This window comes from Ammospiza nelsoni, unplaced genomic scaffold (assembly GCF_027579445.1).
Source record: "Ammospiza nelsoni isolate bAmmNel1 unplaced genomic scaffold, bAmmNel1.pri scaffold_40, whole genome shotgun sequence".
NCBI lineage: Eukaryota > Metazoa > Chordata > Aves > Passeriformes > Passerellidae > Ammospiza > Ammospiza nelsoni.
This window is the reverse complement of record NW_026683188.1, coordinates 2,878,461-2,891,083: the sequence shown is the minus strand read 5'-3', so window position 1 is coordinate 2,891,083 and position 12,623 is coordinate 2,878,461.

The window sequence follows — 12,623 nt, the reverse complement described above, 5'->3', positions numbered from 1 at the left end:
CGTCACTTTTGCGCTCCCCTTGGGATGCCTTTCGCAGCTGCAGTGTGCCTGGAGCCCAGGGCTTCCTGGTTTTAAAAGTCCTAGGCCTAAGCCTAACAGTAACCCTAGGAAGGTAAATCAGCCGGGTATTAGGGTTCTTCCTAAGGGAAAAGCCGTGAAAGCAGCCATGTTGTGGCACTTCTGCACTCCCTTTGGGATGCCTTTGGCAGATGAAGTAAGCCTGGAACTCAGGGCTTCCTGGTTAAAGAAATCCAAGCCCTAGGCTGAAGCCTAACCCTAACCCTAGGCAGATAAATCAGCCTAGGTATAGGGATGGTGCCAAGGAAAAAGCTGTGAAAGCTGCCATGTTGTTGCACTTTTGTACTCCCCTTGGGATGCCTTGAACAGCTGCAGTGTGCCTGGAGCCCAGGGCTTCCTAGTTTCAAAAAGCCTAGCCCTGGGCCTAAGCCTAACAGTAACCCTGGGAAGGTAAATCAGCCTGGTGTTAGGCTTCTTGCCAAGGAAAAAGCCGTGAAAGCAGCCATGTTGTGGCACTTTTGCACTCCCTTTTGGATGCCTTTCACAGCTCCAGTGTGCCTGGAACTCAGGGCTTCCTGATTTTAAAAATCCTAGCCCTAGGCCGAACCCCAACCCTAAGACGAGAAAGGCAAATCAGCCAGGAATTAGGCATGTCCCCAAGGAAAAAGCTGTGGAGGCAGGCATGTTGTGGTACTTTTGCGCTCTTCTTGGCTAGTCCTTCGCAGCTGCTGTGTTCTTGGAACTCAGGGCTTTCTGGTTAATAGAGCCCTTACCCTAGGCGTAACTCAAACCTTAACCCTAGGAAGGAAAATCAACCTATGGTTCGGGATGGTCTCATGGAAATATCAGTGGTGGCAGCCAAGTTGCGTCACTTTTGCGCTCCCCTTGGGATGCCTTTCGCAGCTGCAGTGTGCCTGGAGCCCAGGGCTTCCTGGTTTTAAAAGTCCTGGGCCTAAGCCTAACAGTAACCCTAGGAAGGTAAATCAGCCGGGTATTAGGGTTCTTCCTAAGGGAAAAGCCGTGAAAGCAGCCATGTTGTGGCACTTCTGCACTCCCTTTGGGATGCCTTTGGCAGATGAAGTAAGCCTGGAACTCAGGGCTTCCTGGTTAAAGAAATCCAAGCCCTAGGCTGAAGCCTAACCCTAACCCTAGGCAGATAAATCAGCCTAGGTATAGGGATGGTGCCAAGGAAAAAGCTGTGAAAGCTGCCATGTTGTTGCACTTTTGTACTCCCCTTGGGATGCCTTGAACAGCTGCAGTGTGCCTGGAGCCCAGGGCTTCCTAGTTTTAAAAATCCTAGCCCTAGGCCTAAGCCTAACAGTAACCCTGGGAAGGTAAATCAGCCTGGTGTTAGGCTTCTTGCCAAGGAAAAAGCCGTGAAAGCAGCCATGTTGTGGCACTTTTGCACTCCCTTTTGGATGCCTTTCACAGCTCCAGTGTGCCTGGAACTCAGGGCTTCCTGATTTTAAAAATCCTAGCCCTAGGCCGAACCCCAACCCTAAGACGAGAAAGGCAAATCAGCCAGGAATTAGGCATGTCCCCAAGGAAAAAGCTGTGGAGGCAGGCATGTTGTGCTACTTTTGCGCTCTTCTTGGGTAGTCCTTCGCAGCTGCTGTGTTCTTGGAACTCAGGGCTTTCTGGTTAATAGACCCTTACCCTAGGCGTAACTCAAACCTTAACCCTAGGAAGGAAAATCAACCTATGGTTCGGGATGGTCTCATGGAAATATCAGTGGTGGCAGCCAAATAGCGTCACTTTTGCGCTCCCCTTGGGATGCCTTTCGCAGCTGCAGTGTGCCTGGAGCCCAGGGCTTCCTGGTTTTAAAAGTCCTAGGCCTAAGCCTAACAGTAACCCTAGGAAGGTAAATCAGCCGGGTATTAGGGTTCTTCCTAAGGGAAAAGCCGTGAAAGCAGCCATGTTGTGGCACTTCTGCACTCCCTTTGGGATGCCTTTGGCAGATGAAGTAAGCCTGGAACTCAGGGCTTCCTGGTTAAAGAAATCCAAGCCCTAGGCTGAAGCCTAACCCTAACCCTAGGCAGATAAATCAGCCTAGGTATAGGGATGGTGCCAAGGAAAAAGCTGTGAAAGCTGCCATGTTGTTGCACTTTTGTACTCCCCTTGGGATGCCTTGAACAGCTGCAGTGTGCCTGGAGCCCAGGGTTTCCTAGTTTTAAAAATCCTAGCCCTAGGCCTAAGCCTAACAGTAACCCTGGGAAGGTAAATCAGCCTGGTGTTAGGCTTCTTGCCAAGGAAAAAGCCGTGAAAGCAGCCATGTTGTGGCACTTTTGCACTCCCTTTTGGATGCCTTTCACAGCTCCAGTGTGCCTGGAACTCAGGGCTTCCTGATTTTAAAAATCCTAGCCCTAGGCCGAACCCCAACCCTATGACGAGAAAGGCAAATCAGCCAGGAATTAGGCATGTCCCCAAGGAAAAAGCTGTGGAGGTAGGCATGTTGTGGTACTTTTGCGCTCTTCTTGGCTAGTCCTTCGCAGCTGCTGTGTTCTTGGAACTCAGGGCTTTCTGGTTAATAGAACCCTTACCCTAGGCGTAACTCAAACCTTAAGCCTAGGAAGGAAAATCAGCCTATGGTTCGGGATGGTCTCATGGAAATATCAGTGGTGGCAGCCAAGTTGCGTCACTTTTGCGCTCCCCTTGGGATGCCTTTCGCAGCTGCAGTGTGCCTGGAGCCCAGGGCTTCCTGGTTTTAAAAGTCCTAGGCCTAAGCCTAACAGTAACCCTAGGAAGGTAAATCAGCCGGGTATTAGGGTTCTTCCTAAGGGAAAAGCCGTGAAAGCAGCCATGTTGTGGCACTTCTGCACTCCCTTTGGGATGCCTTTGGCAGATGAAGTAAGCCTGGAACTCAGGGCTTCCTGGTTAAAGAAATCCAAGCCCTAGGCTGAAGCCTAACCCTAACCCTAGGCAGATAAATCAGCCTAGGTATAGGGATGGTGCCAAGGAAAAAGCTGTGAAAGCTGCCATGTTGTTGCACTTTTGTACTCCCCTTGGGATGCCTTGAACAGCTGCAGTGTGCCTGGAGCACAAGGCTTCCTAGTTTTAAAAATCCTAGCCCTAGGCCTAAGCCTAACAGTAACCCTGGCAAGGTAAATCAGCCTGGTGTTAGGCTTCTTGCCAAGGAAAAAGCCGTGAAAGCAGCCATGTTGTGGCACTTTTGCACTCCCTTTTGGATGCCTTTCACAGCTCCAGTGTGCCTGGAACTCAGGGCTTCCTGATTTTAAAAATCCTAGCCCTAGGCCGAACCCCAACCCTAAGACGAGAAAGGCAAATCAGCCAGGAATTAGGCATGTCCCCAAGGAAAAAGCTGTGGAGGCAGGCATGTTGTGCTACTTTTGCGCTCTTCTTGGCTAGTCCTTCGCAGCTGCTGTGTTCTTGGAACTCAGGGCTTTCTGGTTAATAGAGCCCTTACCCTAGGCGTAACTCAAACCTTAACCCTAGGAAGGAAAATCAACCTATGGTTCGGGATGGTCTCATGGAAATATCAGGGGTGGCAGCCAAGTTGCGTCACTTTTGCGCTCCCCTTGGGATGCCTTTCGCAGCTGCAGTGTGCCTGGAGCCCAGGGCTTCCTGGTTTTAAAAGTCCTAGGCCTAAGCCTAACAGTAACACTAGGAAGGTAAATCAGCCGGGTATTAGGGTTCTTCCTAAGGGAAAAGCCGTGAAAGCAGCCATGTTGTGGCACTTCTGCACTCCCTTTGGGATGCCTTTGGCAGATGAAGTAAGCCTGGAACTCAGGGCTTCCTGGTTAAAGAAATCCAAGCCCTAGGCTGAAGCCTAACCCTAACCCTAGGCAGATAAATCAGCCTAGGTATAGGGATGGTGCCAAGGAAAAAGCTGTGAAAGCTGCCATGTTGTTGCACTTTTGTACTCCCCTTGGGATGCCTTGAACAGCTGCAGTGTGCCTGGAGCCCAGGGCTTCCTAGTTTTAAAAATCCTAGCCCTAGGCCTAAGCCTAACAGTAACCCTGGGAAGGTAAATCAGCCTGGTGTTAGGCTTCTTGCCAAGGAAAAAGCCGTGAAAGCAGCCATGTTGTGGCACTTTTGCACTCCCTTTTGGATGCCTTTCACAGCTCCAGTGTGCCTGGAACTCAGGGCTTCCTGATTTTAAAAATCCTAGCCCTAGGCCGAACCCCAACCCTAAGACGAGAAAGGCAAATCAGCCAGGAATTAGGCATGTCCCCAAGGAAAAAGCTGTGGAGGCAGGCATGTTGTGGTACTTTTGCGCTCTTCTTGGCTAGTCCTTCGCAGCTGCTGTGTTCTTGGAACTCAGGGCTTTCTGGTTAATAGAGCCCTTACCCTAGGCGTAACTCAAACCTTAACCCTAGGAAGGAAAATCAACCTATGGTTCGGGATGGTCTCATGGAAATATCAGTGGTGGCAGCCAAGTTGCGTTACTTTTGCGCTCCCCTTGGGATGCCTTTCGCAGCTGCAGTGTGCCTGGAGCCCAGGGCTTCCTGGTTTTAAAAGTCCTAGGCCTAAGCCTAACAGTAACACTAGGAAGGTAAATCAGCCGGGTATTAGGGTTCTTCCTAAGGGAAAAGCCGCGAAAGCAGCCATGTTGTGGCACTTCTGCACTCCCTTTGGGATGCCTTTGGCAGATGAAGTAAGCCTGGAACTCAGGGCTTCCTGGTTAAAGAAATCCAAGCCCTAGGCTGAAGCCTAACCCTAACCCTAGGCAGATAAATCAGCCTAGGTATAGGGATGGTGCCAAGGAAAAAGCTGTGAAAGCTGCCATGTTGTTGCACTTTTGTACTCCCCTTGGGATGCCTTGAACAGCTGCAGTGTGCCTGGAGCCCAGGGCTTCCTAGTTTTAAAAATCCTAGCCCTAGGCCTAAGCCTAACAGTAACCCTGGGAAGGGAAATCAGCCTGGTGTTAGGCTTCTTGCCAAGGAAAAAGCCGTGAAAGCAGCCATGTTGTGGCACTTTTGCACTCCCTTTTGGATGCCTTTCACAGCTCCAGTGTGCCTGGAACTCAGGGCTTCCTGATTTTAAAAATCCTAGCCCTAGGCCGAACCCCAACCCTAAGACGAGAAAGGCAAATCAGCCAGGAATTAGGCATGTCCCCAAGGAAAAAGCTGTGGAGGCAGGCATGTTGTGCTACTTTTGCGCTCTTCTTGGCTAGTCCTTCGCAGCTGCTGTGTTCTTGGAACTCAGGGCTTTCTGGTTAATAGAACCCTTACCCTAGGCGTAACTCAAACCTTAACCCTAGGAAGGAAAATCAGCCTATGGTTCGGGATGGTCTCATGGAAATATCAGTGGTGGCAGCCAAGTTGCGTCACTTTTGCGCTCCCCATGGGATGCCTTTCGCAGCTGCAGTGTGCCTGGAGCCCAGGGCTTCCTGGTTTTAAAAGTCCTAGGCCTAAGCCTAACAGTAACCCTAGGAAGGTAAATCAGCCGGGTATTAGGGTTCTTCCTAAGGGAAAAGCCGTGAAAGCAGCCATGTTGTGGCACTTCTGCACTCCCTTTGGGATGCCTTTGGCAGATGAAGTAAGCCTGGAACTCAGGGCTTCCTGGTTAAAGAAATCCAAGCCCTAGGCTGAAGCCTAACCCTAACCCTAGGCAGATAAATCAGCCTAGGTATAGGGATGGTGCCAAGGAAAAAGCTGTGAAAGCTGCCATGTTGTTGCACTTTTGTACTCCCCTTGGGATGCCTTGAACAGCTGCAGTGTGCCTGGAGCACAAGGCTTCCTAGTTTTAAAAATCCTAGCCCTAGGCCTAAGCCTAACAGTAACCCTGGCAAGGTAAATCAGCCTGGTGTTAGGCTTCTTGCCAAGGAAAAAGCCGTGAAAGCAGCCATGTTGTGGCACTTTTGCACTCCCTTTTGGATGCCTTTCACAGCTCCAGTGTGCCTGGAACTCAGGGCTTCCTGATTTTAAAAATCCTAGCCCTAGGCCGAACCCCAACCCTAAGACGAGAAAGGCAAATCAGCCAGGAATTAGGCATGTCCCCAAGGAAAAAGCTGTGGAGGCAGGCATGTTGTGCTACTTTTGCGCTCTTCTTGGCTAGTCCTTCGCAGCTGCTGTGTTCTTGGAACTCAGGGCTTTCTGGTTAATAGAGCCCTTACCCTAGGCGTAACTCAAACCTTAACCCTAGGAAGGAAAATCAACCTATGGTTCGGGATGGTCTCATGGAAATATCAGGGGTGGCAGCCAAGTTGCGTCACTTTTGCGCTCCCCTTGGGATGCCTTTCGCAGCTGCAGTGTGCCTGGAGCCCAGGGCTTCCTGGTTTTAAAAGTCCTAGGCCTAAGCCTAACAGTAACACTAGGAAGGTAAATCAGCCGGGTATTAGGGTTCTTCCTAAGGGAAAAGCCGTGAAAGCAGCCATGTTGTGGCACTTCTGCACTCCCTTTGGGATGCCTTTGGCAGATGAAGTAAGCCTGGAACTCAGGGCTTCCTGGTTAAAGAAATCCAAGCCCTAGGCTGAAGCCTAACCCTAACCCTAGGCAGATAAATCAGCCTAGGTATAGGGATGGTGCCAAGGAAAAAGCTGTGAAAGCTGCCATGTTGTTGCACTTTTGTACTCCCCTTGGGATGCCTTGAACAGCTGCAGTGTGCCTGGAGCCCAGGGCTTCCTAGTTTTAAAAATCCTAGCCCTAGGCCTAAGCCTAACAGTAACCCTGGGAAGGTAAATCAGCCTGGTGTTAGGCTTCTTGCCAAGGAAAAAGCCGTGAAAGCAGCCATGTTGTGGCACTTTTGCACTCCCTTTTGGATGCCTTTCACAGCTCCAGTGTGCCTGGAACTCAGGGCTTCCTGATTTTAAAAATCCTAGCCCTAGGCCGAACCCCAACCCTAAGACGAGAAAGGCAAATCAGCCAGGAATTAGGCATGTCCCCAAGGAAAAAGCTGTGGAGGCAGGCATGTTGTGGTACTTTTGCGCTCTTCTTGGCTAGTCCTTCGCAGCTGCTGTGTTCTTGGAACTCAGGGCTTTCTGGTTAATAGAGCCCTTACCCTAGGCGTAACTCAAACCTTAACCCTAGGAAGGAAAATCAACCTATGGTTCGGGATGGTCTCATGGAAATATCAGTGGTGGCAGCCAAGTTGCGTTACTTTTGCGCTCCCCTTGGGATGCCTTTCGCAGCTGCAGTGTGCCTGGAGCCCAGGGCTTCCTGGTTTTAAAAGTCCTAGGCCTAAGCCTAACAGTAACACTAGGAAGGTAAATCAGCCGGGTATTAGGGTTCTTCCTAAGGGAAAAGCCGCGAAAGCAGCCATGTTGTGGCACTTCTGCACTCCCTTTGGGATGCCTTTGGCAGATGAAGTAAGCCTGGAACTCAGGGCTTCCTGGTTAAAGAAATCCAAGCCCTAGGCTGAACCCTAACCCTAACCCTAGGCAGATAAATCAGCCTAGGTATAGGGATGGTGCCAAGGAAAAAGCTGTGAAAGCTGCCATGTTGTTGCACTTTTGTACTCCCCTTGGGATGCCTTGAACAGCTGCAGTGTGCCTGGAGCCCAGGGCTTCCTAGTTTTAAAAATCCTAGCCCTAGGCCTAAGCCTAACAGTAACCCTGGGAAGGGAAATCAGCCTGGTGTTAGGCTTCTTGCCAAGGAAAAAGCCGTGAAAGCAGCCATGTTGTGGCACTTTTGCACTCCCTTTTGGATGCCTTTCACAGCTCCAGTGTGCCTGGAACTCAGGGCTTCCTGATTTTAAAAATCCTAGCCCTAGGCCGAACCCCAACCCTAAGACGAGAAAGGCAAATCAGCCAGGAATTAGGCATGTCCCCAAGGAAAAAGCTGTGGAGGCAGGCATGTTGTGCTACTTTTGCGCTCTTCTTGGCTAGTCCTTCGCAGCTGCTGTGTTCTTGGAACTCAGGGCTTTCTGGTTAATAGAACCCTTACCCTAGGCGTAACTCAAACCTTAACCCTAGGAAGGAAAATCAGCCTATGGTTCGGGATGGTCTCATGGAAATATCAGTGGTGGCAGCCAAGTTGCGTCACTTTTGCGCTCCCCATGGGATGCCTTTCGCAGCTGCAGTGTGCCTGGAGCCCAGGGCTTCCTGGTTTTAAAAGTCCTAGGCCTAAGCCTAACAGTAACCCTAGGAAGGTAAATCAGCCGGGTATTAGGGTTCTTCCTAAGGGAAAAGCCGTGAAAGCAGCCATGTTGTGGCACTTCTGCACTCCCTTTGGGATGCCTTTGGCAGATGAAGTAAGCCTGGAACTCAGGGCTTCCTGGTTAAAGAAATCCAAGCCCTAGGCTGAAGCCTAACCCTAACCCTAGGCAGATAAATCAGCCTAGGTATAGGGATGGTGCCAAGGAAAAAGCTGTGAAAGCTGCCATGTTGTTGCACTTTTGTACTCCCCTTGGGATGCCTTGAACAGCTGCAGTGTGCCTGGAGCTAAGGGCTTCCTAGTTTTAAAAATCCTAGCCCTAGGCCTAAGCCTAACACTAACCCTGGGAAGGTAAATCAGCCTGGTGTTAGGCTTCTTGCCAAGGAAAAAGCCGTGAAAGCAGCCATGTTGTGGCACTTTTGCACTCCCTTTTGGATGCCTTTCACAGCTCCAGTGTGCCTGGAACTCAGGGCTTCCTGATTTTAAAAATCCTAGCCCTAGGCCGAACCCCAACCCTAAGACGAGAAAGGCAAATCAGCCAGGAATTAGGCATGTCCCCAAGGAAAAAGCTGTGGAGGCAGGCATGTTGTGCTACTTTTGCGCTCTTCTTGGCTAGTCCTTCGCAGCTGCTGTGTTCTTGGAACTCAGGGCTTTCTGGTTAATAGAACCCTTACCCTAGGCGTAACTCAAACCTTAACCCTAGGAAGGAAAATCAGCCTATGGTTCGGGATGGTCTCATGGAAATATCAGTGGTGGCAGCAAAGTTGCGTCACTTTTGCGCTCCCCATGGGATGCCTTTCGCAGCTGCAGTGTGCCTGGAGCCCAGGGCTTCCTGGTTTTAAAAGTCCTAGGCCTAAGCCTAACAGTAACCCTAGGAAGGTAAATCAGCCGGGTATTAGGGTTCTTCCTAAGGGAAAAGCCGTGAAAGCAGCCATGTTGTGGCACTTCTGCACTCCCTTTGGGATGCCTTTGGCAGATGAAGTAAGCCTGGAACTCAGGGCTTCCTGGTTAAAGAAATCCAAGCCCTAGGCTGAAGCCTAACCCTAACCCTAGGCAGATAAATCAGCCTAGGTATAGGGATGGTGCCAAGGAAAAAGCTGTGAAAGCTGCCATGTTGTTGCACTTTTGTACTCCCCTTGGGATGCCTTGAACAGCTGCAGTGTGCCTGGAGCTAAGGGCTTCCTAGTTTTAAAAATCCTAGCCCTAGGCCTAAGCCTAACACTAACCCTGGGAAGGTAAATCAGCCTGGTGTTAGGCTTCTTGCCAAGGAAAAAGCCGTGAAAGCAGCCATGTTGTGGCACTTTTGCACTCCCTTTTGGATGCCTTTCACAGCTCCACTGTGCCTGGAACTCAGGGCTTCCTGATTTTAAAAATCCTAGCCCTAGGCCGAACCCCAACCCTAAGACGAGAAAGGCAAATCAGCCAGGAATTAGGCATGTCCCCAAGGAAAAAGCTGTGGAGGCAGGCATGTTGTGGTACTTTTGCGCTCTTCTTGGCTAGTCCTTCGCAGCTGCTGTGTTCTTGGAACTCAGGGCTTTCTGGTTAATAGAACCCTTACCCTAGGCGTAACTCAAACCTTAACCCTAGGAAGGAAAATCAGCCTATGGTTCGGGATGGTCTCATGGAAATATCAGTGGTGGCAGCCAAGTTGCGTCACTTTTGCGCTCCCCTTGGGATGCCTTTCGCAGCTGCAGTGTGCCTGGAGCCCAGGGCTTCCTGGTTTTAAACGTTCTAGGCCTAAGCCTAACAGTAACCCTAGGAAGGTAAATCAGCCGGGTATTAGGGTTCTTCCTAAGGGAAAAGCCGTGAAAGCAGCCATGTTGTGGCACTTCTGCACTCCCTTTGGGATGCCTTTGGCAGATGAATTAAGCCTGGAACTCAGGGCTTCCTGGTTAAAGAAATCCAAGCCCTAGGCTGAACCCTAACCCTAACCCTAGGCAGATAAATCAGCCTAGGTATAGGGATGGTGCCAAGGAAAAAGCTGTGAAAGCTGCCATGTTGTTGCACTTTTGTACTCCCCTTGGGATGCCTTGAACAGCTGCAGTGTGCCTGGAGCCCAAGGCTTCCTAGTTTTAAAAATCCTAGCCCTAGGCCTAAGCCTAACAGTAACCCTGGGAAGGTAAATCAGCCTGGTGTTAGGCTTCTTGCCAAGGAAAAAGCCGTGAAAGCAGCCATGTTGTGGCACTTTTGCACTCCCTTTTGGATGCCTTTCACAGCTCCAGTGTGCCTGGAACTCAGGGCTTCCTGATTTTAAAAATCCTAGCCCTAGGCCGAACCCCAACCCTAAGACGAGAAAGGCAAATCAGCCAGGAATTAGGCATGTCCCCAAGGAAAAAGCTGTGGAGGCAGGCATGTTGTGCTACTTTTGCACTCTTCTTGGCTAGTCCTTCGCAGCTGCTGTGTTCTTGGAACTCAGGGCTTTCTGGTTAATAGAGCCCTTACCCTAGGCGTAACTCAAACCTTAACCCTAGGAAGGAAAGTCAACCTATGGTTCGGTATGGTCTCATGCAAATATCAGTGGTGGCAGCCAAGTTGCGTCACTTTTGCGCTCCCCTTGGGATGCCTTTCGCAGCTGCAGTGTGCCTGGAGCCCAGGGCTTCCTGGTTTTAAAAGTCCTAGGCCTAAGCCTAACAGTAACCCTAGGAAGGTAAATCAGCCGGGTATTAGGGTTCTTCCTAAGGGAAAAGCCGTGAAAGCAGCCATGTTGTGGCACTTCTGCACTCCCTTTGGGATGCCTTTGGCAGATGAAGTAAGCCTGGAACTCAGGGCTTCCTGGTTAAAGAAATCCAAGCCCTAGGCTGAAGCCTAACCCTAACCCTAGGCAGATAAATCAGCCTAGGTATAGGGATGGTGCCAAGGAAAAAGCTGTGAAAGCTGCCATGTTGTTGCACTTTTGTACTCCCCTTGGGATGCCTTGAACAGCTGCAGTGTGCCTGGAGCTAAGGGCTTCCTAGTTTTAAAAATCCTAGCCCTAGGCCTAAGCCTAACAGTAACCCTGGGAAGGGAAATCAGCCTGGTGTTAGGCTTCTTGCCAAGGAAAAAGCCGTGAAAGCAGCCATGTTGTGGCACTTTTGCACTCCCTTTTGGATGCCTTTCACAGCTGCAGTGTGCCTGGAACTCAGGGCTTCCTGATTTTAAAAATCCTAGCCCTAGGCCGAACCCCAACCCTAAGACGAGAAAGGCAAATCAGCCAGGAATTAGGCATGTCCCCAAGGAAAAAGCTGTGGAGGCAGGCATGTTGTGCTACTTTTGCGCTCTTCTTGGCTAGTCCTTCGCAGCTGCTGTGTTCTTGGAACTCAGGGCTTTCTGGTTAATAGAACCCTTACCCTAGGCGTAACTCAAACCTTAACCCTAGGAAGGAAAATCAGCCTATGGTTCGGGATGGTCTCATGGAAATATCAGTGGTGGCAGCCAAGTTGCGTCACTTTTGCGCTCCCCTTGGGATGCCTTTTGCAGCTGCAGTGTGCCTGGAGCCCAGGGCTTCCTGGTTTTAAAAGTCCTAGGCCTAAGCCTAACAGTAACCCTAGGAAGGTAAATCAGCCGGGTATTAGGGTTCTTCCTAAGGGAAAAGCCGTGAAAGCAGCCATGTTGTGGCACTTCTGCACTCCCTTTGGGATGCCTTTGGCAGATGAAGTAAGCCTGGAACTCAGGGCTTCCTGGTTAAAGAAATCCAAGCCCTAGGCTGAACCCTAACCCTAACCCTAGGCAGATAAATCAGCCTAGGTATAGGGATGGTGCCAAGGAAAAAGCTGTGAAAGCTGCCATGTTGTTGCACTTTTGTACTCCCCTTGGGATGCCTCGAACAGCTGCAGTGTGCCTGGAGCTAAGGGCTTCCTAGTTTCAAAAATCCTAGCCCTAGTCCTAAGCCTAACAGTAACCCTGGGAAGGTAAATCAGCCTGGTGTTAGGCTTCTTGCCAAGGAAAAAGCCGTGAAAGCAGCCATGTTGTGGCACTTTTGCACTCCCTTTTGGATGCCTTTCACAGCTGCAGTGTGCCTGGAACTCAGGGCTTCCTGATTTTAAAAATCCTAGCCCTAGGCCGAACCCCAACCCTAAGACGAGAAAGGCAAATCAGCCAGGAATTAGGCATGTCCCCAAGGAAAAAGCTGTGGAGGCAGGCATGTTGTGCTACTTTTGCGCTCTTCTTGGCTAGTCCTTCGCAGCTGCTGTGTTCTTGGAACTCAGGGCTTTCTGGTTAATAGAACCCTTACCCTAGGCGTAACTCAAACCTTAACCCTTGGAAGGAAAATCAGCCTATGGTTCGGGATGGTCTCATGGAAATATCAGTGGTGGCAGCCAAGTTGCGTCACTTTTGCGCTCCCCCTGGGATGCCTTTCGCAGCTGCAGTGTGCCTGGAGCGCAGGGCTTCCTGGTTTTAAAAGTCCTAGGCCTAAGCCTAACAGTAACCCTAGGAAGGTAAATCAGCCGGGTATTAGGGTTCTTCCTAAGGGAAAAGGCGTGAAAGCAGCCATGTTGTGGCACTTCTGCACTCCCTTTGGGATGCCTTTGGCAGATGAAGTAAGCCTGGAACTCAGGGCTTCCTGGTTAAAGA